This window comes from Lactuca serriola, chromosome 4 (assembly GCF_051521515.1).
Source record: "Lactuca serriola cultivar US96UC23 chromosome 4, Lser_US96UC23_V15, whole genome shotgun sequence".
NCBI classification, from domain to species: Eukaryota; Viridiplantae; Streptophyta; class Magnoliopsida; order Asterales; family Asteraceae; genus Lactuca; species Lactuca serriola.
The window spans coordinates 138,796,305-138,810,186 of NC_136411.1; positions in this window are offsets into that span (position 1 = coordinate 138,796,305).

Sequence of the window (13,882 nt, forward strand, 5' to 3'; positions counted from 1 at the left end):
TTCTTTATACGAGCTCCATTTTCGACATTCATTATATCCCAAAAAATCTACGAAAGAGATCTACAACTTTCCTTTAGACCCTAACAACTAATTTTCACTATATCATTATTTTATATTTTTCATATACTTACGTTGTTGAATTCGATGCGAAAAATCATAAGTCTTTCATCTGATGTCCGTTCTTGACTGTCTTTATATCATCGAACTCCTAGTAACAAGATCTTCAATTCTAGTTTAGATTGTTTTGGCTAACAATCAATCGAATAGTGTTTCGATTTTTGTACCAGCACTACTGCATTAAAACTTTGAAAAATCATAAATTCCTCTCACAAAGTCAAATTTGGATGTTCTCTATATGAACGCTCTTAGTTTAATGACTACTACGACTTTCATTTATGTCGCTTAGGCTAAAAAGTAATTTATTATAATTTCACTTTGTAGGATACAAAGAGTCGTCTCGGTTTAATCACGAGACTTCGAAGAAGCATAACTTCTTCATATGAAGTCTGATTTGAATGCTCCTTATATCTCCAAAATCCTTATAATGTATACTACAACTATTTTAAGATTATTTGTCTATGTATGTCACACCCCGAAAACCGAAGGCGGAAACATTTCCAGGGTTGACTCCACGTTGAGTATCAAATCCAATGTACATAGTAAGTAAAGTGAAACAAACATTACATTACATATTAAAAGTTTTACAATTTATTTCAAAAGACACAGTTTATACAGTTGTGATACATAATATAGGTATAAACAAAACGAACGAGCCTTGCACGCACACGATCCTGAACCAAGTAAGTCTTCGGGTACCTGTACTATTGTTGACCTGAGAACACAAGCAGTTTGAAAATCAGCATAACGCTGGTGAGTTCATAAGTAGTTTTGTTTTGTGAAAATGTTTATGTTTCCTTTCTGTTTCTGAAAATGTAACACACGCCAAAAAAATCCCATATTTTCTTAAAAGTTGGTTGTTGTTTCGCAAAAGTAAAGTATAGTTTGGTTATCCAATTTGTTGTTCTATTCCGTTTTTATACCAGTGTATTCCCAGGAAAGTCCCATACTTTCCTGAATGTTAATTATTGTAAAATATGTAATGTTATTCAGTTGGTTACACTTTTCTGGTTATGTATACGTTACCCAGGAATGCCCCATGCTTTCCTGTATGTTGGTTTTCAATGTGAAAGATGTATTCTGTTAAACCTGGTTATGTACAAAGTTTCCCCAGGAAGGTCCCATACCTTCCTGAATGTTGGTTATCATATGTAAAAGATGTGAAAGATGTAAACTGAATCCTGGTTATCTGTAAAATGTAGTAAGTGGTTCATTATTACTATAAGTAAATCTCTGTTATCCTAGTTGTGAGTTCCATAACCATACTAAAGACTGAACCTGTGGCAATAAGTAGTCCACAACCTTGTGGCAATAAGTAGTCCACAATCCTTATGACTTTCGTCACCCTTGAACCATTTCGGTTCGGCTGTAGCTAGCAGCCAGGTGTGGGGTAGTCAGCCCCGTATAGATCTATACACTCAAGTCACGCTCTCTAAATTCCAGAGATTCTAGTTACGGGTGTAGTCCTCCACTCGCGTATCTCTGTGGAGTGTTCGCCGAGGACGTGTCTCCAATCATACGGAATAACAAATTTACTAGTAATAATAGGATAATCCTCCATTCGCGTATCTCTATGGAATGTTACCGAGGACAAGACAGTGTACGAAATATATTGTTCATGTGTTATAATGTCATGCTTTTAACTGATAAAATATGGAAACCATTTGTGAAATATATAAAACATAACCGTTTATAAAATCCATTTCACAAATAAATGTTTAAGTGATCTGTATGTTCTACTGGTTATCAGTTATGTATATCAGTATTAAAAGCATATGGAATGCGAAACACACACACACGAAAATAAGTTTTGAGTACAAGCAAACCCTTGTACTTTGCTTGTGTGCCCCCCTTGAAAACAGTGAAAAACAGTGAAAAAGGTAGGGGTATGAACTCACCGGACTCGGAAATGTGTCGGTTTTGGATACTAGACGTTGGTTCGGGGATTGTTTACTCGCGATGTCCCTATGTAAAATGTAATAATGTCCATATAATACTAATTAGATTTACAATCACTAATTATTTAGAACATTACACTCCAACGAGGTTAAACACCTCAAAACAAGCGTTTGGAGTGACCCAGGTGACATCTACGGACGAAATATGGCACTAGGGACTTGGGACTTGAGTTTACTCTCCATAAGTAAACATTTAAATGAGTTTACAACCACAAAACACACCCACACATGAGTTTACGGCCGTAAACTCTTGTTGGTGTGATTTTGAGGGTTTAATGGCTTAAATGGACATGGGGATTGCTAGAATGGATAACTAAAATGCCTTGGAACACTTGGAATGAATTAACATCATTTAAAAAGGGAGTTTACGGCCACACTCTTGGAGTTTACGGCCGTAAACTCACCCATGGCCAAGAATGATTAATTTGAACTACAAAGGACAATCACATGTGATTCTAACTAATTTTCTAAGCATTGTTATGAATTTAGGTTACCATTTAACAAAATTTTAGGAGTTTACGGCCTAGAGGCATGTTCTATGGCCGTAAACTCTCCTTATGCTCTTGAAAAATTAGTTTTTGATGCTTAAAACACTCATATGTAATTCTAGAAATTCTTCCAAGCCTTTAGGGTGGTTTAAGACATTATTTGACACACTTATAGGAATTTAAGGCCTAGGAGGAGTTCTTTGGCCGTAAACTCACTTATGTAGGACAATTTGTGTGATTAAGGTCTCCAAACCATTTTTAAATGAATCTAGGATTTACCACAAGGCCATTGGATAAGTTACAAGGCATTTGGACAAGTTTTAAGGCACTTAATCCCCATTAAAGAGGAGTTTACGGCCCAAGAACATACCTTGGCCGTAAACTCTCTTTTGTCCCTCATAATTCATGTTTTAATTTATTTAAGTCTAGATTTGCAAGCCTTATTGTCATATCTAAGTCCCAACTTTGATTTGGAAGGGTAATTTGGCTTAAAAACCCCATTTAATGGAGTTTACGGCCCAAGCTTGCTCCTTGGCCGTAAACTCATGTTCTTGGTCCCAAAACTCAAATAATTCATCAAATTGAAGGCTAAAGATCTTGAATAACATGCTAGGGAGGTTACCTCAAAGATTTGAAGCCTTAAACGTGAGATTTAGACCTTAATTCTAGCTTGACGATAGAGGTTGTGAGAGTTTAATGGGAAATTGGCCAAAGGCTTCAAATGAAGTCTTAAAACACTTTATATAGTGTTCGGGAATTGGACACGACGGAATTCTACCCGATACCGACGTTAAGTGGGGCTTTTGGTCACACCCGACCAAATTGTCGTGACTCGATATGGTTGCTTCTATAATTATTCCGATTACTAAAGTGGGGTGATAAAATGATTTCTAAATGTATTAAGACACCCATTAAGTCAATTTAGGTTGATATAAGCTAATGACTTAATAAAATGGCGAAATCGGAAACGAATTTGAAAACGACGTTTAGTTGATCAAATTGGATTACAAGTTGAGTTACAAGAGTCATATGAAATTTCGGGTTGTTACATTATCCCCCTGTTAGAGGGAATTTCGTCCCGAAATTCAAGACAAGAAATAAGATAAAATACAAATCATGAATCTAGAAAGAGTTGTGGATACTTCTGTTTCATCGAGTCTTCTCGCTCCCAAGTGAACTCCGGTCCCCGCTTGGCATTCCAGCGAACCTTCACCAACGGGATGCGACTTGGTTTCGTACGTTTGACTTCTCGATCCATGATTTCGATCGGTTCCTCCACAATGTTGAGGTTTTCATCGATCTCAATCTCGTCTAACGGAATCACTAGGGTTTCATCGGATAGGCACTTCTTGAGGTTTGAAACATGAAAGACGGGATGGATGTTACTGAGTTCGTGAGGTAAATGAAGCTTATAGGCTACCGGACCAACTCTGGCGATGATTTCAAAAGGTCCAATGTACCTCAGATTAAGTTTCCCACGCTTACCGAAATGTACAGTGCCTTTCCAAGGCGAGACCTTCAACAGAACACGGTCTCCAACCTGGAATTCTAGTGGTTTCCGACGATTATCAGCGTAACTCTTCTGGCGATTGCGCGAGGCCTTTAGTCATTCACGGATTTGGATAATCTTCTCAGTGGTTTCACGGATGATCTCAGGACCAGTAAGAGCACTGTCGGGGACTCGACTCTTGGCTAGCTGTGTATCTCCTACCTCGGCCCAGCACAGAGGGGATCTGCACCTGCGACCATATAGGGCTTCGAACGGGGCAGCCCTAATGCTGGTGTGGTAACTGTTGTTGTACGAGAATTCGATCAAAGGTAGATGTGCGTCCCACGACTTTCCAAAGTCAATGACACATTGTTCTCTCACTTTGTCCGTCAGTCTGAGGATGATATGCCGTGCTCATGTCTAGTTGGGTTCCAAGGGCTTTCTGGAGAGACTGCCAAAATCGGGAAGTAAACCTGCTATCTCGATCGGAGATAATGGATGCAGGTACACCGTGCAGTCGGACTACCTCCTGAATATAAATCCGCGCGAGTGTTTCTATCTTATATGATTCTTTGATTGGAACGAAGTAAGCTGACTTTGTCAAACGATCGACAATCACCCAAATGGTATCATACCCACTCGAACACTTGGTTAGTTTGGTGATGAAATCCATGGTGATCATCTCCCATTTCCATTCAGGTATCTCAGGTTGCTGGAGCAGACCCGAGGGTTTCTGGTGTTCAACTTTTACCTTGGCGCAAGTCAGACACTTGCCCACAAATGAAGCTATTTCAGCCTTCATATTTGGCCACCAATATTGTTTCTTGAGATCTAAGTACATCTTGTTAGAGACCGGGTGAACAGAGTATCTGGTTCTGTGTGCTTCCTCCATGACTAACTCTTTGAATCCTCTGGACTTGGGAATCCAGATCCGATCCATGAAACAATGGACTCCGTCACCTCTGATCTCAAGTTTCTTTTCCATTCCTCTCAAAACTTCAGTTGATATGTTCTCGGGTTTAACGGCTTCTAACTGAGCTTCTCGGATTTGCATGGGTAGGTTGGAATGGATGGTTATTAACTGGCTCTTCACCTTGTTGCTTGTACTCTCCTTTCGGCTAAGGGCATCTGCTACCACATTGGCCTTGCCGGGATGGTAACGGATTTCACACTCATAATCACTGAGTAATTCTACCCATCGCCTTTGTCTCATGTTCAAGTCTTTCTGGTCGAAGATGTGTTGCAGGCTCTTATGGTCAGTGAAGATCATGCACTTGGTTCCGTAAAGGTAATGCCTCCAAATCTTCAATGCAAAGACTACGGCTCCTAGCTCCAAGTCGTGTGTGGTATAGTTGACCTCGTGTGCTTTCAACTGCCTAGAGGCATAAGCAATTACTTTTCCTCTCTGCATAAGCACACAACCTAAACCTTGAGTAGACGCATCGCAGTAAACAACAAAGTCCTCTGTCCCTTCGGGTAGGGACAGGACAGGCGCGCTGCACAAAGCTTTCTTCAGCGTCTGAAATGCGGTTTCTTGTTTATCACCCCAACAAAAGGGTACACCTTTCTGTGTTAGAGTGGTTAGAGGTTTCGCGATTCTGGAAAAGTTTTGGATGAATCTTCGATAATAGACCGCAAGACCCAAGAATTTCCGGAATTCTGTGGGTGTCTTCGGTGCTGACCAATTCTCTATTGCCTTAATCTTGGAAGGATCGACATGAATACCCTCCTCACTCACCACGTGACCAAGGAAAGTTACCTTCCGTATCCAGAACTCGCATTTTGAAAACTTCGCGTATAACTTCTCTGATCGTAGGGTCTCCAACACTAGCCTCAAGTGTTGTTTGTGGTCTTCTTCACTTCGGGAATAGACGAGTATGTCATCGATGAACACTATGACAAACTTATCCAAATAAGGACGACACACCCGGTTCATAAGGTCCATGAACATTGTCGGTGCGTTGGTTAGACCAAAGGGCATCACAACGAACTCATAGTGTCCACATCGAGTCCTGAAAGCTGTTTTGGACACATCACTTTCATGAACTCGTAATTGATGGTACCCTGACCGAAGGTCTATTTTAGAGAAGTAACTGGCTCCCTGGAGTTGATCGAAAAGGTCATCTATTCGCGGAAGAGGATATCGGTTTTTGACAGTCAACTTGTTCAGCTCGCGATAATCGATACACATACGAAAGGATCCAATCTTCTTCTTGACAAACAAAACTGGAGCTCCCCAGGGTGAGGAACTCGGTCTAATGAATCCTTTGCTAAGCAACTCGTTAAGTTGACTGGATAACTCCTGCATCTCTGCTGGAGCTAAGCGATACGGAGACTTCGCTACGGGAGTAGCCCCAGGAATTAGGTCAATACAGAACTCGACCTGACGCTCGGGAGGGATTCCTGGAAGCTCTTCGGGAAACACATCAGGAAAATTACAGACCTCGAGGATGCTCGCAAGGTCTTTAACTTCTTGTTTCTCGTTGATTACATGGGCCAAGAATGCAACACACTCCTTTCGCAGGAATTTCTGAGCTTTGATGCAGGAAATGATACGAAGGTTGGAACCGAGTTTATCGCCATAGATCACTAGGGTTTGACCCGAAGGAAGGTTGAGATGGATGGCTTTTTCGAAGCAAAGGATATCTGCATGATTGGTACTCAACCAATCCATGCCAATGCTGACATCAAAGCTTTTTATGGATATTGGCATAAGATCGATAGGAAATGAATGGTCTTTCAGGGTAAGTGTGCAATCTACGAATAGCTCACTCGCACTTTCTTTCTCTCTGTTTGCCATCTCGATGGTAAATATTTCGGTTAAAGGTTGGGAATCATGTTTTAGGTTATGTTTGAATGCATGACTAATAAAACTTCTTTCAGCACCCGAATCGAAAAGAATATTAGCATACGAGTTGTCGAGAAGGAACGTACCCGAGACAACAGTGGGATCGGCGACCACTTCTTCCCGTCCCATAGCAAGGACCCTTCCGGTGTTGTCAGCATTAGTCTTCTTGGGGCAGTTCCTTTTAAAGTGCCCGGCTTCACCACAGTTATAACAGGCTTGACCGACGCCTGTTCCAGAGGATTGATTTGCTGATTGGGTCGGAGCTTTACAGTATCGAACGGTGTGCCCCTTCTTACCACAATTTGTACAGGATAGTTCTCGACAGGGACCAGGGTTGTGGTGATACTTGCATTTTTCACAATGAGGGAGATTACCAACATACCGGCTGGTAGGAGTTGGAGCTGTGGATCTCACAACAGCGGTAGCAGCAACGGGGGTAGTAGCAGCATGAACTGCTACTGTTTGTTGTCTTTTGGAGGAGCCTTGGGAAGATTGACCCTTCTTCTTCTTCTTCCAGAATTTCCTTTTCTCACTACTGCTTTTGGTCAACTCAGGGGTAGCAGTGGTGGCTTCCTCAACATCATCACTATGGTGAATTATGGCTTGGGCTAAAGTCTTAGCACTATCATAAGTATCTGGGCCAGCAGCTAAGACATGACCTTTTGTCGGATTGGTTAGCCCCCAAATAAACCTCTTGATCTTTTTGCTTTCAGGGGTGACTAGACCAGGGCAAAGAAGGGCAAGATCATCAAATCGGGAAGTGTAGGCAGCAATGTCGGAACCCTTCATCTTCAGGTTCCAGAGCTCGTGCTCTAGCTTTTCCATTTCACCTCGGGGACAATATTCAGCAAGGAGAAGTTCTTTCATAGCTTCCCAGCTCATGGCATTTGCTACAGGGAGGGTTAAGGATTTGACTCGGCCATTCCACCAAGTCAATGCTTTATCAAGGAAGGTACAAGCTGCGAACTTGACCTTATCAGACTCAGCACAGGCACAGATTTCGAAGATGGATTCGATCCTCTCGATCCATCGGGATAAGGAAATGACACCACCAGTGCCATTAAAGAAAGAAGGCTTCGCATTCATGAAGTCCTTGTAGGAACCCTCCTTACGGCGTTCTTGGTTACCATCTTGATTCTGATTAATGCCTCCTGAACCACCGGAACCACCGGTGTTTAGCTGGGACATGGCAGTTGCCACCGCGGCGGTAACCGCTGTTTGAAATAGCACGGGATCGATTTCAGGAGGAGGTGGCGGAGGGTTGTTGGAGTTGGGTCTCTTCCTGGGAGGCATCTTGATCTAATAAGATCAAGAAAGAGAGAGGATGATAAGTCCTCTGAATTGAATTGAGAGATATGACAGATATTATTCCAAATAAGCGATAAAACAGGAAAGAGTTATTGAAGCAGGTAAACAATCGCTAACGGAACGATCGGGGGTCTATACGCATACGATGATTCGAGAAATACTCCCATAGTATTTCATGGTTCGCTATGATACTAGCTCGATGTTGGTGGTATTAGGGTAAATTTTAGGCATGCCGCATACTACAGTCACTCCCAAGCACATGTTGGCCGTGTCTCGAATGAATATAGTTGGCCAGGCTATATTGACCCTAGACACGACTACATAACTGCCCAGGTTTAACCGCAGTACACAACACCCATTTACTTATGTTTTGTTCTACTTATAGTTACGAATCTCGACGGTTCGGTATACTTGTATATTTTGAAAATACTAGTAGTTTGAAAATACTTATAATTCAGAGCATTAAGGCCCTTTACTGTTTATAGTTTTATACCATGTAAGGTTTGGTATACTTTATTCACTATAAACAAGGGCTCTGATACCAATCTGTCACACCCCGAAAACCGAAGGCGGAAACATTTCCAGGGTTGACTCCACGTTGAGTATCAAATCCAATGTACATAGTAAGTAAAGTGAAACGAACATTACATTACATATTAAAAGTTTTACAATTTATTTCAAAAGACACAGTTTATACAGTTGTGATACATAATATAGGTATAAACAAAACGAACGAGCCTTGCACGCACACGATCCTAAACCAAGTAAGTCTTCGAGTACCTATACTATTGTTAACCTGAGAACACAAGCAGTTTGAAAATCAGCATAACGCTGGTGAGTTCATAAGTAGTTTTGTTTTGTGAAAATGTTTATGTTTCCTTTCTGTTTCTGAAAATGTAACACACGCCAAGAAAATCCCATATTTTCTTAAAAGTTGGTTGTTGTTTCGCAAAAGTAAAGTATAGTTTGGTTATCCAATTTGTTGTTCTATTCCGTTTTTATACCAGTGTATTCCCAGGAAAGTCCCATACTTTCCTGAATGTTAATTATTGTAAAATATGTAATGTTATTCAGTTGGTTACACTTTTCTGGTTATGTATACGTTACCCAGGAATGCCCCATGCTTTCCTGTATGTTGGTTTTCAATGTGAAAGATGTATTCTGTTAAACCTGGTTATGTGCAAAGTTTCCCCAGGAAGGTCCCATACCTTCCTAAATGTTGGTTATCATATGTAAAAGATGTGAAAGATGTAAACTGAATCCTGGTTATCTGTAAAATGTAGTAAGTGGTTCATTATTACTATAAGTAAATCTCTGTTATCCTAGTTGCGAGTTCCATAACCATACTAAAGACTGAACCTGTGGCAATAAGTAGTCCACAACCTTGTGGCAATAAGTAGTCCACAATCCTTATGACTTTCGTCACCCCTGAACCATTTCGGTTCGGCTGTAGCTAGCAGCTAGGTGTGGGGTAGTCAGCCCCGTATAGATCTATACACTCAAGTCACGCTCTCTAAATTCCAGAGACTCTGGTTACGGGTGTAGTCCTCCACTCGCGTATCTCTGTGGAGTGTTCGCCGACGACGTGTCTCCAATCATACGGAATAACAAATTTACTAGTAATAATAGGATAATCCTCCATTCGCGTATCTCTATGGAATGTTACCGAGGACAAGACAGTGTACGAAATATATTGTTCATGTGTTATAATGTCATGCTTTTAACTGATAAAATGTGGAAACCATTTGTGAAATATATAAAACATAACCGTTTATAAAATCCATTTCACAAATAAATGTTTAAGTGATCTGTATGTTCTACTGGTTATCAGTTATGTATATCAGTATTAAAAGCATATGGAATGCGAAACACACACACACGAAAATAAGTTTTGAGTAAAAGAAAACCCTTGTACTTTGCTTGTGTTCCCCCCTGAAAATAGTGAAAAACAGTGAAAAAGGTAGGGGTATGAACTCACCGGACTCGGAAATGTGTCGGTTTTGGATACTAGATTTACAATCACTAATTATTTAGAACATTACACTCCAACGAGGTTAAACACCTCAAAACGAGCGTTTGGAGTGACCCGGGTGACATCTACGGACGAAATATGGCACTAGGGACTTGGGACTTGAGTTTACTCTCCATAAGTAAACATTTAAATGAGTTTACAACCACAAAACACACCCACACATGAGTTTACGGCCGTAAACTCATGTTGGTGTGATTTTGAGGGTTTAATGGCTTAAATGGACATGGGGATTGCTAGAATGGATAACTAAAATGCCTTGGAACACTTCGAATGAATTAACATCATTTAAAAAGGGAGTTTACGGCCACACTCTTGGAGTTTACGGCCGTAAACTCACCCATGGCCAAGAATGATTAATTTGAACTACAAAGGACAATCACATGTGATTCTAACTAATTTTCTAAGCATTGTTATGAATTTAGGTTACCATTTAACAAAATTTTAGGAGTTTACGGCCTAGAGGCATGTTCGATGGCCGTAAACTCTCCTTATGCTCTTGAAAAATTAGTTTTTGATGCTTAAAACACTCATATGTAATTCTAGAAATTCTTCCAAGCCTTTAGGGTGGTTTAAGACATTATTTGACACACTTATAGGAATTTAAGGCCTAGGAGGAGTTCTTTGGCCGTAAACTCACTTATGTAGGACAATTTGTGTGATTAAGGTCTCCAAACCATTTTTAAATGAATCTAGGATTTACCACAAGGCCATTGGATAAGTTACAAGGCATTTGGACAAGTTTTAAGGCACTTAATCCCCATTAAAGAGGAGTTTACGGCCCAAGAACATACCTTGGCCGTAAACTCTCTTTTGTCCCTCATAATTCATGTTTTAATTTATTTAAGTCTAGATTTGCAAGCCTTATTGTCATATCTAAGTCCCAACTTTGATTTGGAAGGGTAATTTGGCTTAAAAACCCCATTTAATGGAGTTTACGGCCCAAGCTTGCTCCTTGGCCGTAAACTCATGTTCTTGGTCCCAAAACTCAAATAATTCATCAAATTGAAGGCTAAAGATGTTGAATAACATGCTAGGGAGGTTACCTCAAAGATTTGAAGCCTTAAACTTGAGATTTGGACCTTAATTCTAGCTTGAGGAGAGAGGTTGTGAGAGTTTAATGGGAAATTGGCCAAAGGCTTCAAATGAAGTCTTAAAACACTTTATATAGTGTTCGGGAATTGGACACGACGGAATTCTACCCGATACCGACGTTAAGTGGGGCTTTTGGTCACACCCGACCAAATTGTCGTGACTCGATATGGTTGCTTCTATAATTATTCCGATTACTAAAGTGGGGTGATAAAATGATTTCTAAATGTATTAAGACACCCATTAAGTCAATTTAGGTTGATATAAGCTAATGACTTAATAAAATTGCGAAATCGTAAACGAATTTGAAAACGACGTTTGGTTGATCAAATTGGATTACAAGTTGAGTTACAAGAGTCATATGAAATTTCGGGTTGTTACAATGTAATCATTTATCTTCAATGCGTATTATAATCTAATTTATTATATTATTAAATACTTATACAATCTTCACAAGGTATCATATAAAACACATAAGCACATAAATATATGAATAATTCTTTCTACTTCATTGATATAAAGGTTAAAATAGTTAACAAAAGTGATTACAAAATATGAATTATGTAGTAGGAAATGCAGACGTTACAATTTCTCCAAACGAGGAAACGATGGAGCAAAATCCAAAGGTGCATCTTCAAATGTTTTTATAGCTTCAGAGAATTCATCTTCAACATAAATATTAATTTAACAATATTATCTTCATTACATGGAATGACATTATCGTCTTCCTTATTGGATCCGTTTGGACCCCCCTAAACGAATGGATTAGTTACATGTTGCTCCCCTCACACCAGCATGCAAAGACAACAACTCCCCTAGATATGAGTATGAGAAGGCAAGGGCTACCCCTCGACATGTGGTTGAGATGTCGAGAGCTCCCCCTCTTCATGAACAGGAGTCAAAGTGTGAATCTCCTCGAAAACTACACTTGGTGTCGATGACGAATGTTCAACAGTTTGCTCATCAGTGATTGTCAAGTCATCATAATGCTTTGAGATTTCCAGAACTTGCTTGTCTTCGAGATTAACCTCAGTATCAATAGCCCTCTCAGGTGTACTAAATAGAAAATAAAATCAATTTCAAAAGTAATCATTTGTTCAAATTCCTCATTTATCTTAGAAAGTAAATGTTTCTTTGAAAATTCATATTCAACTCTTTTGACATAATAATTATCAAAGGTGAGATTGAATGTTTCTTCAACTTTTTGCGTTCGCTTGTTCATCACCCTATATGCTACGAATTTTTTAGAATATCCCAAGAAAATTACTTCGCCCGGTTTCGTTAGAAATTTTGAAAGATTATCTTTGAGATTCATGATAAAGCATCTGCAACCGAAGACATGGAAAAATTTGACAATATGTTGCCTTCTGTTAATGATTTCATAAGGTGTGATATAAAATCTTAGATTAATGGAATAACAATTTTGCGTGAAAGATGTTGTCGATACTGCTTCTGCCAAGAAATATTGAGGTAGATTAGCATATGTGAGCAAAGTTCTGGCAGCTGCACATAACGAACAATTTCTCGTTTCGAAAACACGATTTTGTTGTGGCATTTAAGGATATGAAAAATTGTGAGATATTCCCAAAATCTTAAAAAATGAATCTAGAGCATGATTCTTGAATTCAGTTCCATTATCAGCCTTGATCTTGCAAATTTTCTTCTTCAAATTCAATTCAATGTTTTTGTTGAAGTCGATCATCACCTGAGCTGTTTCTGATTTCTGTCTAAGAAAGAAAATCCAACTAAATCTTGAAAAAACATCTACAATAATGAGTATGTACATTTTCCTACTGAGAGACTCAATAGTTGAAGGAACATACAACTCGAGATGTAGAAGTTCCAACGGTTCAACAATCTTGGAATCGATAATGATTAGATGACCTTGAAGATTTTGTTTTCCATATTGGCAAGCTGCACACAAGGAGTGATTTTCGAATTTGAAAACAAGAAAATCACGAACAAGATCATTTAAGACAAGTTTATTTAAATTTTCGAAGTTGAGATGAGAAAGTCTTCAATGCCAAATCCAATCGAGGTCAGGAAAAGCCTTCGATAGTAGACAAATAGAAGGAATGCCATGAATAGGTTTTATGTCCGGAGTAAACATATTTCCCTTCCTCTTTAGCTTCAACAAGACTTCCTTTCATTTTTTGTTCAATATTACATTTCCTTCTTCATCAAAAAGCACTTGATTCCTAATTCCATCAGGTTGAGATACACATATTAGGTTATGCTTCGACCCTTCGACATAAGCGACCATGTTTACAGTAAACTTCACATTCATAACTTTTTGTTATCCCTTTAATTTACATTTGTGATTGTTTCCAAATTTTACCACACCAACATTCTCGAGTTTTCGAAAATCACTTAAATTCTCCTTACGACCACTCATATGATGCGAGCAACCACTATCGATATACCAATTTTTGTCAAACTGGTCATCACATAGTACCTGCAACCATTTAGAGAGATCTAGGTCCCTAAGGATTTTTGGGTCCTTGGACATTAGCGTGAAAAGTAGTGTGCAATTCAGAACTAAAAATCCAGCTA